At 37.0% G+C, this 15,530-nt stretch overlaps 1 long non-coding RNA gene across 1 annotated transcript in view; it reads left to right on the top strand.

The window, feature by feature from the left end:
* Nucleotides 1-14,144, top strand: part of LOC139760199 (uncharacterized) — a 52,723-nt gene extending 38,579 nt beyond the window's left edge. Inside the window, exon 3 of the long non-coding RNA XR_011715273.1 lies at nt 14,039-14,144. This is a non-coding gene — a long non-coding RNA (uncharacterized lncRNA). The remainder of the gene's footprint in view (nt 1-14,038) is intronic.
* Nucleotides 14,145-15,530: the final 1,386 nt, after the last annotated feature.

The raw sequence follows: 15,530 nt of genomic DNA, 5'->3' as shown, positions 1-15,530 counted from the left end.
ATTGGTAGACTAAGTTGACAACATGGGGTCTTGGTAGACTAAGCTGACAACATGGTGGTGTTGGTAGACTGCATTGACAACATAGAGGTCTTGGTAGATTAAGTTGACCATATGGAGGTCCTGGTAGACTATGTTGACAACTTGGACGTCTTGGTGGATTACGTTGACAACATAGAGGTCTTGATAGAGTAAGTTGACAATATGGAGGTCTTGGTAGACTAAATTGATAACATGGAGGTCTTGGAGACTAAGTTGGCAACATGGAAGTCTTGGTAGACTAAGATGACAACATGGAGGTAATGCTAGACTAAGCTGGCAAATTGGAGGTCTTGGTAGATTAAGTTGACAAGATGGAGGTCTTGGTAGACTAAGTTGACAACATGGAGGTCTTGGTACACTGTTTGACAACATGGAGGTCTTGGTAGACTAAGTTAACTTACCTCCCACACCATATTTCCTTAATACCTTCCACAAGGCATCCCTATCAACGCTATCATATGCCTTCTCCAGACCCATAAATGCTGCATATAAATTCATCTGTTTTTCTAAGTATTTCTCACATACATTCTTCAAAGCAAACACCTGATCCACACATCCTCTACCACCTTTGAAGTCACACTGTTCTTCCCGAATCTGATTCTCTGTACATACCTTTACCCTCTCGATCAATACCCTCCCATAAAATTCCCAGGAATACTCAACTCACCTTTATCCCCTTTGCCTTTGTTCAATGACAGTATTGATGCATTCCACCGATCCTCAGGCATTTCACCGTGAACCATACATACAGTGAATATCCTTACCAACAAGTCACCTACACAGACACCCCCTTTTTTAATAGATTCTACAGCAATACCATCCAAACCCGCTGCCTTGCTGGGTTTCATCTTCCGCAATGCTTTCACTACCACTTTTTTCACCAAACCATTCTCCCTGACCCTCTCACTTGGTACACCACCTCGACCAAAACACCTTATATCTCCCACTCTGTCATCAAACACATTGAACAAACCTTCAAAATACTCACTTTATCTCCTTCTCACTTCAACACAACTTGTTATTACCTCCTCATTAGCCCCCTTCACCGACGTTCCCATTTGTTCTCTTATCTTACGCACGTTACCTCTTTCCAAAACATCTTTCTATTCTCCCTAAAATTTATGATACACTCTCACCTCAACTCTCATTTGCCCTCTTTTTCACCTCTTGCACCTTTCTCTTGACCTCCTACCTCTCGCTTTTATACATCTCCCAGTCATTTGCACTACTTCCATGCAAAAGTCGTTCAAACGCTTCTCTTTTCTCTTTTACTAATATTCTTACTTTTTCATCCCACCACTCACTACCCTTTTTAATATGCCCATCTCCCACGATTCTCATGCCACAAGCAACTTTTGCGCAAGTCATCACTGCTTCCCTAAATACATCCCATTCCTCCCCCGCTCCCTTTACGTCTTTTGCTCTCGCCTTTTTCCATTATGTACTCAGTCTGTCCTGGTACTTCCTCACATAAGTCTCCTTTCCAAGCTCACTTACTCTCACCACTCTCTTCAACCCAACATTCTCTCTTCTTTTCAGAAAACCTCTACAAATCTTCACCTTCGCCTCCACAAGATAATGATCAGACATCCCTCCAGTTTCCCCTCTCAGCACATTAACATCCAAAAGTCTTTCTTTCACACGCCTATCAATTAACACGTAATGCAGTAACGCTCTCTAGCCATCGCTCCTACTTACATACGTATACTTATGCATATATCTCTTTTTAAACCAGGTATTCCCAATCAACAGTCCTTTTTCAGCACACAAATCTACAAGCTCTTCACCATTTCCATTTACAATGCTGAGCACCCCATGTACACCAATTATACCCTCAACCGCCACCTTACTCAGCTTTACATTCAAATCACCCATCATCACATATTTATATGTTACCTGCATCATCATGTATTCATTGCTACCTACATCATCATGTATTAATATGCTGGCTACATCATCATGTACTGATATGCTGGCTACATCATCATGTACTGATATGCTGGCTACATCATCATGTACTGATATGCTGGCTACATCATCATGCATTCATATGCTACCTACATCATCATGCATTCATATGCTACCTACATCATCATGTATTGATATGCTTCCTACATCATCATGCATTCATATGCTACCTACATCATGTACTGATATGCTGGCTGCATCATCATGTACTGATATGCTGGCTACATCATCATGTATTGATATGCTACCTACATCATCATGTACTGATATGCTTCCTACATCATGTACTGATATGCTGGCTACATCATCATGTATTGATATGCTGGCTACATCATCATGTATTGATATATTGGCTACATCATCATGCATTCATATGCTACCTACACCATCATGTATTGATATGCTGGCTACATCATCATGTACTGATATGCTAGCTACATCATCATGTATTGATATGTTACCTACATCATCATGTATTGATATGCTGGCTACATCATCATGTATTGATATGCTGGCTACATCATCATGTACTGATATGCTGGCTACATCATCATGTATTGACATGCTGGCTACATCATCATGTACTGATATGCTGGCTACATCATCATGCATTCATATGCTACCTACATCATCATGCATTCATATGCTACCTACATCATCATGAATTGATATGCTTCCTACATCATCATGCATTCATATGCTACCTACATCATGCACTGATATGCTGGCTGCATCATCATGTACTGATATGCTGGCTACATCATCATGTATTGATATGCTACCTACATCATCATGTACTGATATGCTGGCTACATCATCATGTATTGATATGCTTCCTGCATCATGTACTGATATGCTGGCTACATCATCATGTATTGATATGCTGGCTGCATCATCATGCATTGATATGCTTCCTGTATCATGTACTGATATGCTGGCTACATCATCATGTATTGATATGCTACTTACATCATCATGCATTCATATGCTACCTACATCATGTACTGATATGTTGGCTACATCATCATGTATTGATATGCTTCCTACATCATGTACTGATATGCAGGCTACATCATCATGTATTGATATGCTTCCTACATCATGTACTGATATGCTGGCTACATCATCATGTATTGATATGCTGGCTACATCATCATGTATTGATATGCTGGCTACATCATCATGTATTGATATGCTGGCTACATCATCATGTATTGATATGCTTCCTACATCATCATGTATTGATATGCTGGCTACATCATCATGTATTGATATGCTTCATACATCATCATGTATTGATATGCTGGCTACATCATCATGTACTAATATGCTGGCTACATCATGTACTGATATGCTGGCTACATCATCATGTACTGATATGCTGGCTACATCATCATGTATTGATATGCTTCCTACATCATCTTGCATTGATATGCTACCTACATCATCATGTACTGACATGCTGGCTACATCATCATGTATTGATATGCTTCCTATATCATCATGTATTGATATGCTACCTACATCATGTACTGATATGCTGGCTACATCATCATGTACTGATATGCTGGCTACATCATCATGTACTGATATGCTGGCTACATCATGTATTGATATGCTTCCTACATCACCATGTATTGATATGTTACCTATATCATCATGTATTGATATGCTGGCTACATCATCATGTATTGATATGCTGGATACATCATCATGTATTGATATGCTGGCTACATCATCATGTATTGATATGCTGGCTACATCATCATGTATTGATATACTGGCTACATCATCATGCATTCATATGCTACCTACATCATCATGTACTGATATGCTGGCTACATCATCATGTATTGATATGCTACCTACATCATGTACTGATATGCTGGCTACATCATCATGTACTGATATGCTGGCTACATCATCATGCATTCATATGCTACCTACATCATCATGTACTGATATGCTGGCTACATCATCATGTATTGATATGCTTCCTACATCATCATGTATTGATATGCTACCTACATCATATACTGATATGCTGGCTACATCATCATGTACTGATATGCTGGCTACATCATCATGTATTGATATGTTTCCTACATCATCATGTACTGATATGCTGGCTACATCATCATGTACTGATATGCTGGCTACATCATCATGTATTGATATGCTGGCTACATCATGTACTGATATGCTGGCTACATCATCATGTACTGATATGCTGGCTACATCATCATGTATTGATATGCTGGCTACATCATCATGCATTGATATGCTACCTACATCATGTACAGATATGCTGGCTACATCATATGTACTATGATATGCTGGCTACATCATCATGTATTGATATGCTGGCTAACATCATTAGATGTACATCTGATATTGCTACTACATCTCATTGTATTGATATGCTACTCATCATGTATTGATTGCTGGTACATCATATGTATTGATATGCTGCTAATATCATGTATTGATATGTTACTCATATGTTTGATATGTGGCTACATCATCATGTATGATATGCTGGCTACATCATCATGTATGATATGCTACCTACATCATGTATGATATGCTGGCTACATCATCATGTATTGATATGCTGGCTACCATCATGTATTGATATGCTCCTACTATCATATGGTTTGATATGTGGCTACATCATCATGTATTGATATGCTCCTACATCATCATGTATTGATATGCTGGCTACATCATCATGTATGATATGCTGGCTACATCATATGTATGATATGCTACTACTCATCATGTATTATATGCTACCTACATCATCATGTATTGATATGCTACCTACATCATCATGTATTGATATGCTGGCTACATCATCATGTATTGATATGCTGGCTACATCATCATGTATTGATATGCTGGCTACATCATCATGTATTGATATGCTGGCTACATCATCATCTATTGATATGCTGGCTGCATCATCATGCATTCATATGCTACCTACATCATCATGTACTGATATGCTGGCTACATCATCATCTATTGATATGCTGGCTGCATCATCATGCATTCATATGCTACCTACATCATCGTGCATTCATATGCTACCTACATCATCATGTACTGATATGCTGGCTACATCATCATGTACTGATATGCTGGCTACATCATCATGTACTGATATGCTGGCTACATCATCACGTATTGATATGCTGGCTACATCATCATGTATTGATATGCTACCTACATCATCATGTATTGATATGTTACCTACATCATCATGTATTGATATGCTGGCTACATCATCATGTATTGATATGCTGGCTACATCATCATGTATTGATATGCTGGCTACATCATCATGTAGTGATATGCTGGCTGCATCATCATGCATTCATATGCTACCTACATCATCATGTACTGATATGCTGGCTACATCATCATGTACTGATATGCTTCCTACATCATCATGTACTGATATGCTTCCTACATCATCATGTACTGATATGCTTCCTACATCATGTACTGATATGCTTCGTACATCTTGTACTGATATGCTGGCTACATCATCATGTATTGATATGCTACCTACATCATCATGTATTGATATGTTACCTACATCATCATGTACTGATATGCTGGCTACATCATCATGTATTGATATGCTGGCTGCATCATGTACTGATATGCTGGCTACATCATCATGTATTGATATGCTACCTACATCATCATGTATTGATATGCTGGCTACATCATCATGTACTGATATGCTGGCTACATCATCATGTATTGATACACTGGCTACATCATCATGTACTGATATGCTGGCTACATCATCATGTATTGATATGCTGGCTACATCATCATGTATTGATATGCTACCTACATCATCATGTATTGCTATGCTACCTACATCATGTACTGATATGCTGGCTACATCGTCATGTATTGATATACTGGCCACATCATCATGTATTGATATGTTGGCTACATCATCAGGTATTGATATGCTGGCTACATCATCATGTATTGATATGCTGGCTACATCATCATGTATTGATATGCTGGCTACATCCTCATGTACTGATATGCTGGCTACATCATCATGTATTGATGTGCTACCTACATCATCATGTATTGATATGCTGGCTACATCATCATGTACTGATATGCTGGCTACATCATCATGTATTTATATGCTGACTACGTCATCATGTACTGATATGATGGCTACATCATCATGTATTGATATGCTGGCTACATCATCATGTATTGATATGCTACTTACATCATCATGTATTGATATGCTACCTACATCATGTACTGATATGCTTCCTACATCATCATGTATTGATATGCTACCTACATCATGTACTGATATGCTGGCTACATCATCATGTACTGATATGCTGGCTACATCATCATTCATTCATATGCTACCTACATCATCATGTACTGATATGCTGGCTACATCATCATGTACTGATATGCTTCCTACATCATCATGCACTGATATGCTTCCTACATCATGTACTGATATGCTGGCTACATCATCATGTATTGATATGCTTCCTACATCATGTACTGATATGCTGGCTACATCATCATGTATTGATATGTTACCTACATCATCATGTACTGATATGCTGGCTACATCATCATGTTTTGATATGCTGGCTACATCATCATGTATTGATATGTTACCTACATCATCATGTATTGATATGTTACCTACATCATCATGTATTGATATGCTTGCTACATCATCATGTATTGATATGCTGGCTACATCATCATGTATTGATATGCTGGCTGCATCATCATGCATTCATATGCTACCTACATCATCATGTACTGATATCCTGGCTACAGCATCATGTATTGATATGCTGGCTACATCATCATGTATTGATATGCTGGCTGCATCATCATGCATTCATATGCTACCTACATCATCATGCATTCATATGCTACCTACATCATCATGTACTGATATCCTGGCTACAGCATCATGTATTGATATGCTGTCTATATCATCATGTACTGATATGCTGGCTACATCATCATGTACTGATATGCTGGCTACATCATCATGTATTGATATGCTGGCTACATCATCATGTATTGATATGCTACCTACATCATCATGTATTCATATGTTACCTACATCATCATGTATTGATATGCTGGCTACATCATCATGTCTTGATATGCTGGCTACATCATCATGTATTGATATGCTGGCTACATCATCATGTATTGATATGCTGGCTGCATCATGCATTCATATGCTACCTACATCATCATGTACTGATATGCTGGCTACATCATCATGTACTGATATGCTTCCTACATCATCATGTACTGATATGCTTCCTACATCATGTACTGATATGCTGGCTACATCATCATGTAATGATATGCTTCCTACATCATGTACTGATATGCTGTCTACATCATCATATATTGATATGCTACCTACATCATGATGTATTGATATGTTATCTACATCATCATGTACTGATATGCTGGCTACATCATCATGTACTGATATGCTGGCTACATCATCATGTATTGAAATGCTGGCTACATCATCATGTATTGATATGCTGACTACATCGTCATGTACTGATATGCTGGCTACATCATCATGTATTGGTATGCTACCTACATCATCATGTATTGATATGGTGGCTACATCATAATGTACTGATATGCTGGCTACATCATCATGTATTGATACGCTGGCTACATCATCATGTACTGATATGCTGGCTACATCATCATGTATTGATATGCTGGCTACATCATCATATATTGATATGCTAACTACATCATCATGTATTGTTATGCTACCTATATCATGTACTGATATGCTGGCTACATCGTCATATATTGATATGCTGGCTACATCATCATGTATTGATATGCTGGCTACATCATCATGTATTGATATGCTGGCTACATCCTCATGTACTGATATGATGGCTACATCATCATATATTGATATGCTACCTACATCATCATGTATTGATATGCTGGCTACATCATCATGTACTGATATGCTGGCTACATCATCATGTATTGATATGCTGGCTACGTCATCATGTACTGATATGCTGGCTACATCATCATGTATTGATATGCTGGCTACATCATCATGTACTGATATGCTGGCTACATCATCATGTATTGATACGCTGGCTACATCATCATGTACAGATATGCTGGCTACATCATCATGTATTGATGTGCTGGCTACATCATCATGTATTGATATGCTGGCTACATCATCATGTATTGATATGCTGCCTACATCATCATGTATTGATATGCTACATACATCATGTACTGATATGCTTCCTACATCATCATGTATTGATATGCTGGCTACATCATCATGCATTCATATGCTACCTACATCATCATGTACTGATATGCTGGCTACATCATCATGTACTGATATGCTTCCTACATCATCATGTACTGATATGCTTCCTACATCATGTACTGATATGCTGGCTACATCATCATGTATTGATATGCTTCCTACATCATGTACTGATATGCTGGCTACATCATCATGTATTGATATACTGGCTACATCATCATGTACTGATATGCTGGCTACATCATCACGTATTGATATGCTGGCTACATCATCATTCATTCATATGCTACCTACATCATCATGTATTGATATGCTGGCTACATCATCATGTATTGATATGCTGGCTACATCATCATGTATTGATATGCTACCTACATCATCATATACTGATATGATGGCTACATCATCATGTACTGATATGCTGGCTACATCATCATGTACTGATATGCTTCCTACATCATGTACTGATATCCTGGCTACATCATCATGTATTGATATGCTTCCTACATCATGTACTGATATGCTGGCTACATCATCATGTATTGATATGCTAGCCACATCATCATGTACTGATATGATACCTACATCATCATGTATTGATATGATGGCTACATAATCATGTACTGATATGCTGGCTACATCATCATGTACTGATATGCTTGCTACATCTTCATGTATTGTTATGCTGGCTACATCATCATGTATTGATATGCTGGCTACATCATCATGTACTGACATGCTGGCTACATCATCATGTATTGATATGCTGGCTACATCATCATGTACTCATATGCTACCTACATCATCATGTATTGATATGCTGGCTACATCATCATGTATTGATATGCTGGCTACATCATCATGTATTGATATGCTGGCTACATCATCATGTACTGATATTCTGGCTACATCATCATGTATTGATATGCTGGCTACATCATCATGTACTGATATGCTACCTACATCATCATGTATTGATATGCTGGCTACATCATGTATTGATATGTTACCTACATCATGTACTGATATGCTGGATACATCATCATGTACTGATATGCTACCTACATCATCCTGTATTGATATGCTACCTACATCATGTACTGATGTGCTGGTTACATCATCATGTACTGATATGCTACCTACATCATGTACTGATATGCTACCTAGATCATCATGTATTGATATGCTGGCTACATCATCATGTACTGATATGCTGGTTACATCATCATGTACTGATATGCTACCTACATCATGTACTGATATGCTGGCTACATCGCCATGTATTGATATGCTGGCTACATCATCATGTATTGATATGCTACCTACATCATCATGTATTGATATGCTGGCTACATCATCATGTACTGATATGCTACCTACATCATCATGTATTGATATGCTGGCTACATCATCATGTATTGATATGCTGGCTACATCATCATGTACTGATATGCTACCTACATCATCATGTACTGATATGCTACCTACATCATCATGTACTGATATGCTACCTACATCATCATGTATTGATATGCTGGCCACATCATCATGTACTGATACGCTACCTACATCATCATGTACTGATATGCTACCTACAACATCATGTGTTGATATGCTGGCTGCATCATCATGTACTGATATGATGGCTACATCATCATGTACTGATATGCTACCTACATCATCATGTACTGATATGCTACCTACATCATCATGTATTGATATGCTGGCTACATCATCATGTACTGATATGCTACCTTCATCATCATGTACTGATATGCTACCTACATCATCATGTATTGATATGATGGCTACATAATCATGTACTGATATGCTGGCTACATCATTATGTACTGATATGCTACCTATATCATCATGTACTGATATGATACCTACATCATCATGTATTGATATGCTGGCTACACCATCATGTACTGATATGCTGGCTACATCATCATGTATTGATATGCTAACGGTATCATTATGTATTCATATGCTACGTATCATCATCATATATTCATATGATACCGATATCATCATGCATTCATATGGTATCTACATCATCATGTATTCATATGCTACGTACATCATGTATTCATATGGTACATACATCATGTATTGATATGCTACGTACATCATGTATTGATATACTACGTACATCATGTATTCATATGCTACGTACATCATGTATTCATATGGTACGTACATCATGTATTGATACGCTACGTACATCATGTATTCATATGCTACGTACATCATGTATTCATATGCTACGTACATCATGTATTGATATACTACGTACATCATGTATTCATATGCTACGTACATCATGTATTGATATACTACGTACATCATATATTCATATGGTACGTACATCATGTATTCATATGCTACGTACATCATGTATTCATATGCTACGTACATCATGTATTGATATACTACGTACATCATGCATTCATATGCTACGTACATTATGTGTTCATATGGTACGTACATCATGTATTCATATGCTACGTACATCATGTATTCATATGGTACGTACATCATGTATTGATATACTACGCACATCATGTATTCATATGCTACGTACATCATGTATTCATATGGTACGTACATCATGTATTCATATGCTACGTACATCATGTATTCATATGCTACGTACATCATGTATTCATATGGTACGTACATCATGTATTCATATGCTACGTGCTTCATGTATTCATATGGTACGTACATCATGTATTCATATGCTACGTACATCATGTATTCATATGCTACGTACATCATGTATTGATATACTACGTACATCATGTATTCATATGGTACGTACATCATGTATTGATATACTACGTACATCATGTATTCATATGGTACGTACATCATGTATTCATATGCTACGTACATCATGTATTGATATACTACGTACATCATGTATTCATATGCTACGTACATCATGTATTCATATGCTACGTACATCATGTATTCATATGCTACGTACATCATGTATTGATATACTACGTACATCATGTATTCATATGCTACGTACATCAAGTATTCATATGCTACGTACATCTTGTATTCATATGCTACGTACATCATGTATTCATATGCTACCTACATCATGTATTCATATGCTACGTACATCATGTATTGATATACTACGTACATCATGTATTCATATGCTACGTACATCATGTATTCATATGCTACGTACATCATGTATTGATATACTACGTACATCATGTATTCATATGCTACGTACATCATGTATTCATATGCTACGTACATCATGTATTCATATGCTACGTACATCATGTATTCATATTCTACCTACATCATGTATTGATATACTACGTACATCATGTATTCATATGCTACGTTCATCATGTATTGATATACTACGTACATCATGTATTCATATGCTACGTACATCATGCATTCATATGCTACGTACATCGTGTATTCATATGCTACGTGCATCATGTATTCATATACTAGGTACATCATGTATTCATATGCTACGTACATCATGTATTGATATACTACGTACATCATGTATTCATATGCTACGTACATCATGTATTCATATGCTACGTACATCATGTATTGATATACTACGTACATCATGTATTCATATGCTACCTACATCATATATTGATACACTACGTACATCATGTATTCATATGCTACGTACATCATGTATTCATATGCTACGTACATCATGTATTCATATGTTGCGTACATAATGTATTCATATACTACGTACATTATGTATTCATATGCTACGTACATCATGTTTTCATATACTACGTACATCATGTATTCATATGCTACGTATATCATGTATTCATATGCTACGTACATCATGTATTGATATACTACGTACATCATGTATTCATATGCTACGTACATCATGTATTCATATACTACGTACATCATGTATTCATATGCTTCGTATATCATGTATTCATATACTACGTACATCATGTATTCATATGCTACGTACATCATGTATTCATATGCTTCGTACATCATGTATTGATATACTACGTACATCATGTATTGATATACTATGTACATCATGTATTGATATACTACGTACATCATGTATTGATATACTACGTACATCATGTATTGATATGCTACGTATATCATGTATTCATATACTACATACATCATGTATTCATATGCTACGTACATCATGTATTGATATACTACGTACATCATATATTCATATGGTACGTACATCATGTATTCATATACTACGTACATCATGTATTCATATGCTACGTACATCATATATTCATATGCTACGTACATCATGTATTGATATACTACGTACATCATGTATTCATATGCTACTTACATCATGTATTGATATACTACGTACATCATGTATTGATATACTACGTACATCATGTATTGATATACTACGTACATCATGTATTCATATACTACGTACATCATGTATTCATATGCTACGTACATCATGTATTGATATACTACGTACATCATGTATTCATATGGTACGTACATCATGTATTCATATGCTACGTACATTATGTATTCATATGCTACGTACATCATGTATTGATATACTACGTACATTATGTATTCATATGCTATGTACATCATGTATTCATATGCTACGTACATCATGTATTCATATGCTACGTACATCATGTATTGATATACTACGCACATCATGTATTGATATACTACGTACATCATGTATTGATATACTACGTACATCATGTATTCATATACTACGTACATCATGTATTCATATGCTACGTACATCATGTATTAATATACTACGTATATCATGTATTCATATGGTACGTACATCATGTATTGATATACTACGTACATCATGTATTCATATGCTACGTACATCATGTATTCATATGCTACGTACATCATGTATTCATATGCTACGTACATCATGTATTGATATACTACGTACATCATGTATTCATATTCTACGTTCATCATGTATTCATATGCTACGTACATCATGTATTCATATGGTACGTACATCATGTATTCATATTGTACGTACATCATGTATTCATATGCTACGTACATCATGTATTCATATGGTACGTACATCATGTATTCATATGGTACGTACATCATGTATTCATATGCTACGTACATCATGTATTCATATTGTACGTACATCATGTATTGATATGCTACGTACATCATGTATTCATATGGTACGTACATCATGTATTCATATGGTACGTACATCATGTATTCATATCTACGTACATCATGTATTCATATGCTACGTACATCATGTATTCATATGGTACGTACATCATGTATCCATATGCTACGTACATCATGTATTCATATGGTATGTACATCATGTATTCATATGGTACGTACATCATGTATTCATATGGTACGTACATCATGTATTCATATGGTACGTACATCATGTATTCATATGTTACGTACATCATGTATTTATATTGTACGTACATCATGTATTCATATGCTACGTATATCATGTATTCATATGCTACGTACATCATGTATTCATATGGTACGTACATCATGTATCCATATGCTACGTACATCATGTATTCATATGGTACGTACATCATGTATTCATATGCTACCTACATTGTCTTGTTATGTCCGTAGCTAAGCGTCAGCAGGACGGACGTCAGGATTTTGAGCCAGAGAAGATCGTTACTACCATCACAAGTCTACGATCAGTCTGTACTGACCTACACGATATTATGAAGGTATGTGATCTGACCTACACGATATTATGAAGGTATGTGATCTGACCTACACGATATTATGTAGGTATGTGATCTGACCTACACGATATTATGAAGGTATGTGATCTGACCTACACGATATTATGAAGGTATATGTTGTGAGCTGACCGATATTATGAAGGTACGTGTTGTGAGGTGACCGATATTATGAAGGTACGTGTTGTGAGGTGACCGATATTATGAAGGTACGTGTTGTGAGCTGACCGATATTATGAAGGTACGTGTTGTGAGGTGACCGATATAATGAAGGTACGTGTTGTGAGGTGACCGATATTATGAAGGTACGTGTTGTGAGCTGACCTATATTATGAAGGTACGTGTTGTGAGGTGACCGATATTATGAAGGTACGTGTTGTGAGGTGACCGATATTATGAAGGTATGTGTTGTGAGGTGACTGATATTATGAAGGTATGTGTTGTGAGGTGACCGATATTATGAAGGTATGTGTTGTGAGCTGACCGATATTATGAAGGTATGTGATCTGACCTACACGATATTATGAAGGTACGTGTTGTGAGCTGACCGATATTATGAAGGTACGTGTTGTGAGCTGACCGATATTATGAAGTTACGTGTTGTGAGCTGACCGATATTATGAAGGTACGTGTTGTGAGCTGACCGATATTATGAACGTACGTGTTGTGAGGTGACCGATATTATGAAGGTACGTGTTGTGAAGTGACCGATATTATGAAGGTACGTGTTGTGAGGTGACAGATATTATGAAGGTACGTGTTGTGAGGTGACCGATATCATGAAGGTACGTGTTGTGAGCTGACCGATATTATGAAGGTACGTGATGTGAGCTGACCGATATTATGAAGGTACGTGTTGTGAGCTGACCGATATTATGAAGGTATGTGTTGTGAGGTGACCGATATTATGAAGGTACGTGTTGTGAGGTGACCGATATTATGAAGGTACGTGTTGTGAGGTGACCGATATTATGAAGGTATGTGTTGTCAGGTGACCGATATTATGAAGGTACGTGTTGTGAGGTGACCGATATTATGAAGGTACGTGTTGTGAGGTGACCGATATTATGAAGGTACGTGTTGTCAGGTGACCGATATTATGAAGGTACGTGTTGTGAGGTGACCGATATTATGAAGGTACGTGTTGTGAGGTGACCGATGTTATGAAGGTACGTGTTGTGAGCTGACCGATATTATGAAGGTACGTATTGTGAGCTGACCGATATTATGAAGTTACGTGTTGTGAGGTGACCGATATTATGAAGGTACGTGTTGTGAGGTGACCGATATTATGAAGGTATGTGTTGTGAGGTGACCGATATTATGAAGGTATGTGCTGTGAGCTGACCGATATTATGAAAGCATGTGATCTG

The sequence above is a fragment of the Panulirus ornatus genome, chromosome 35, assembly GCF_036320965.1.
Source record: "Panulirus ornatus isolate Po-2019 chromosome 35, ASM3632096v1, whole genome shotgun sequence".
Lineage (NCBI taxonomy): Eukaryota > Metazoa > Arthropoda > Malacostraca > Decapoda > Palinuridae > Panulirus > Panulirus ornatus.
This window is presented reverse-complemented; position numbering and strand designations above follow the sequence as displayed.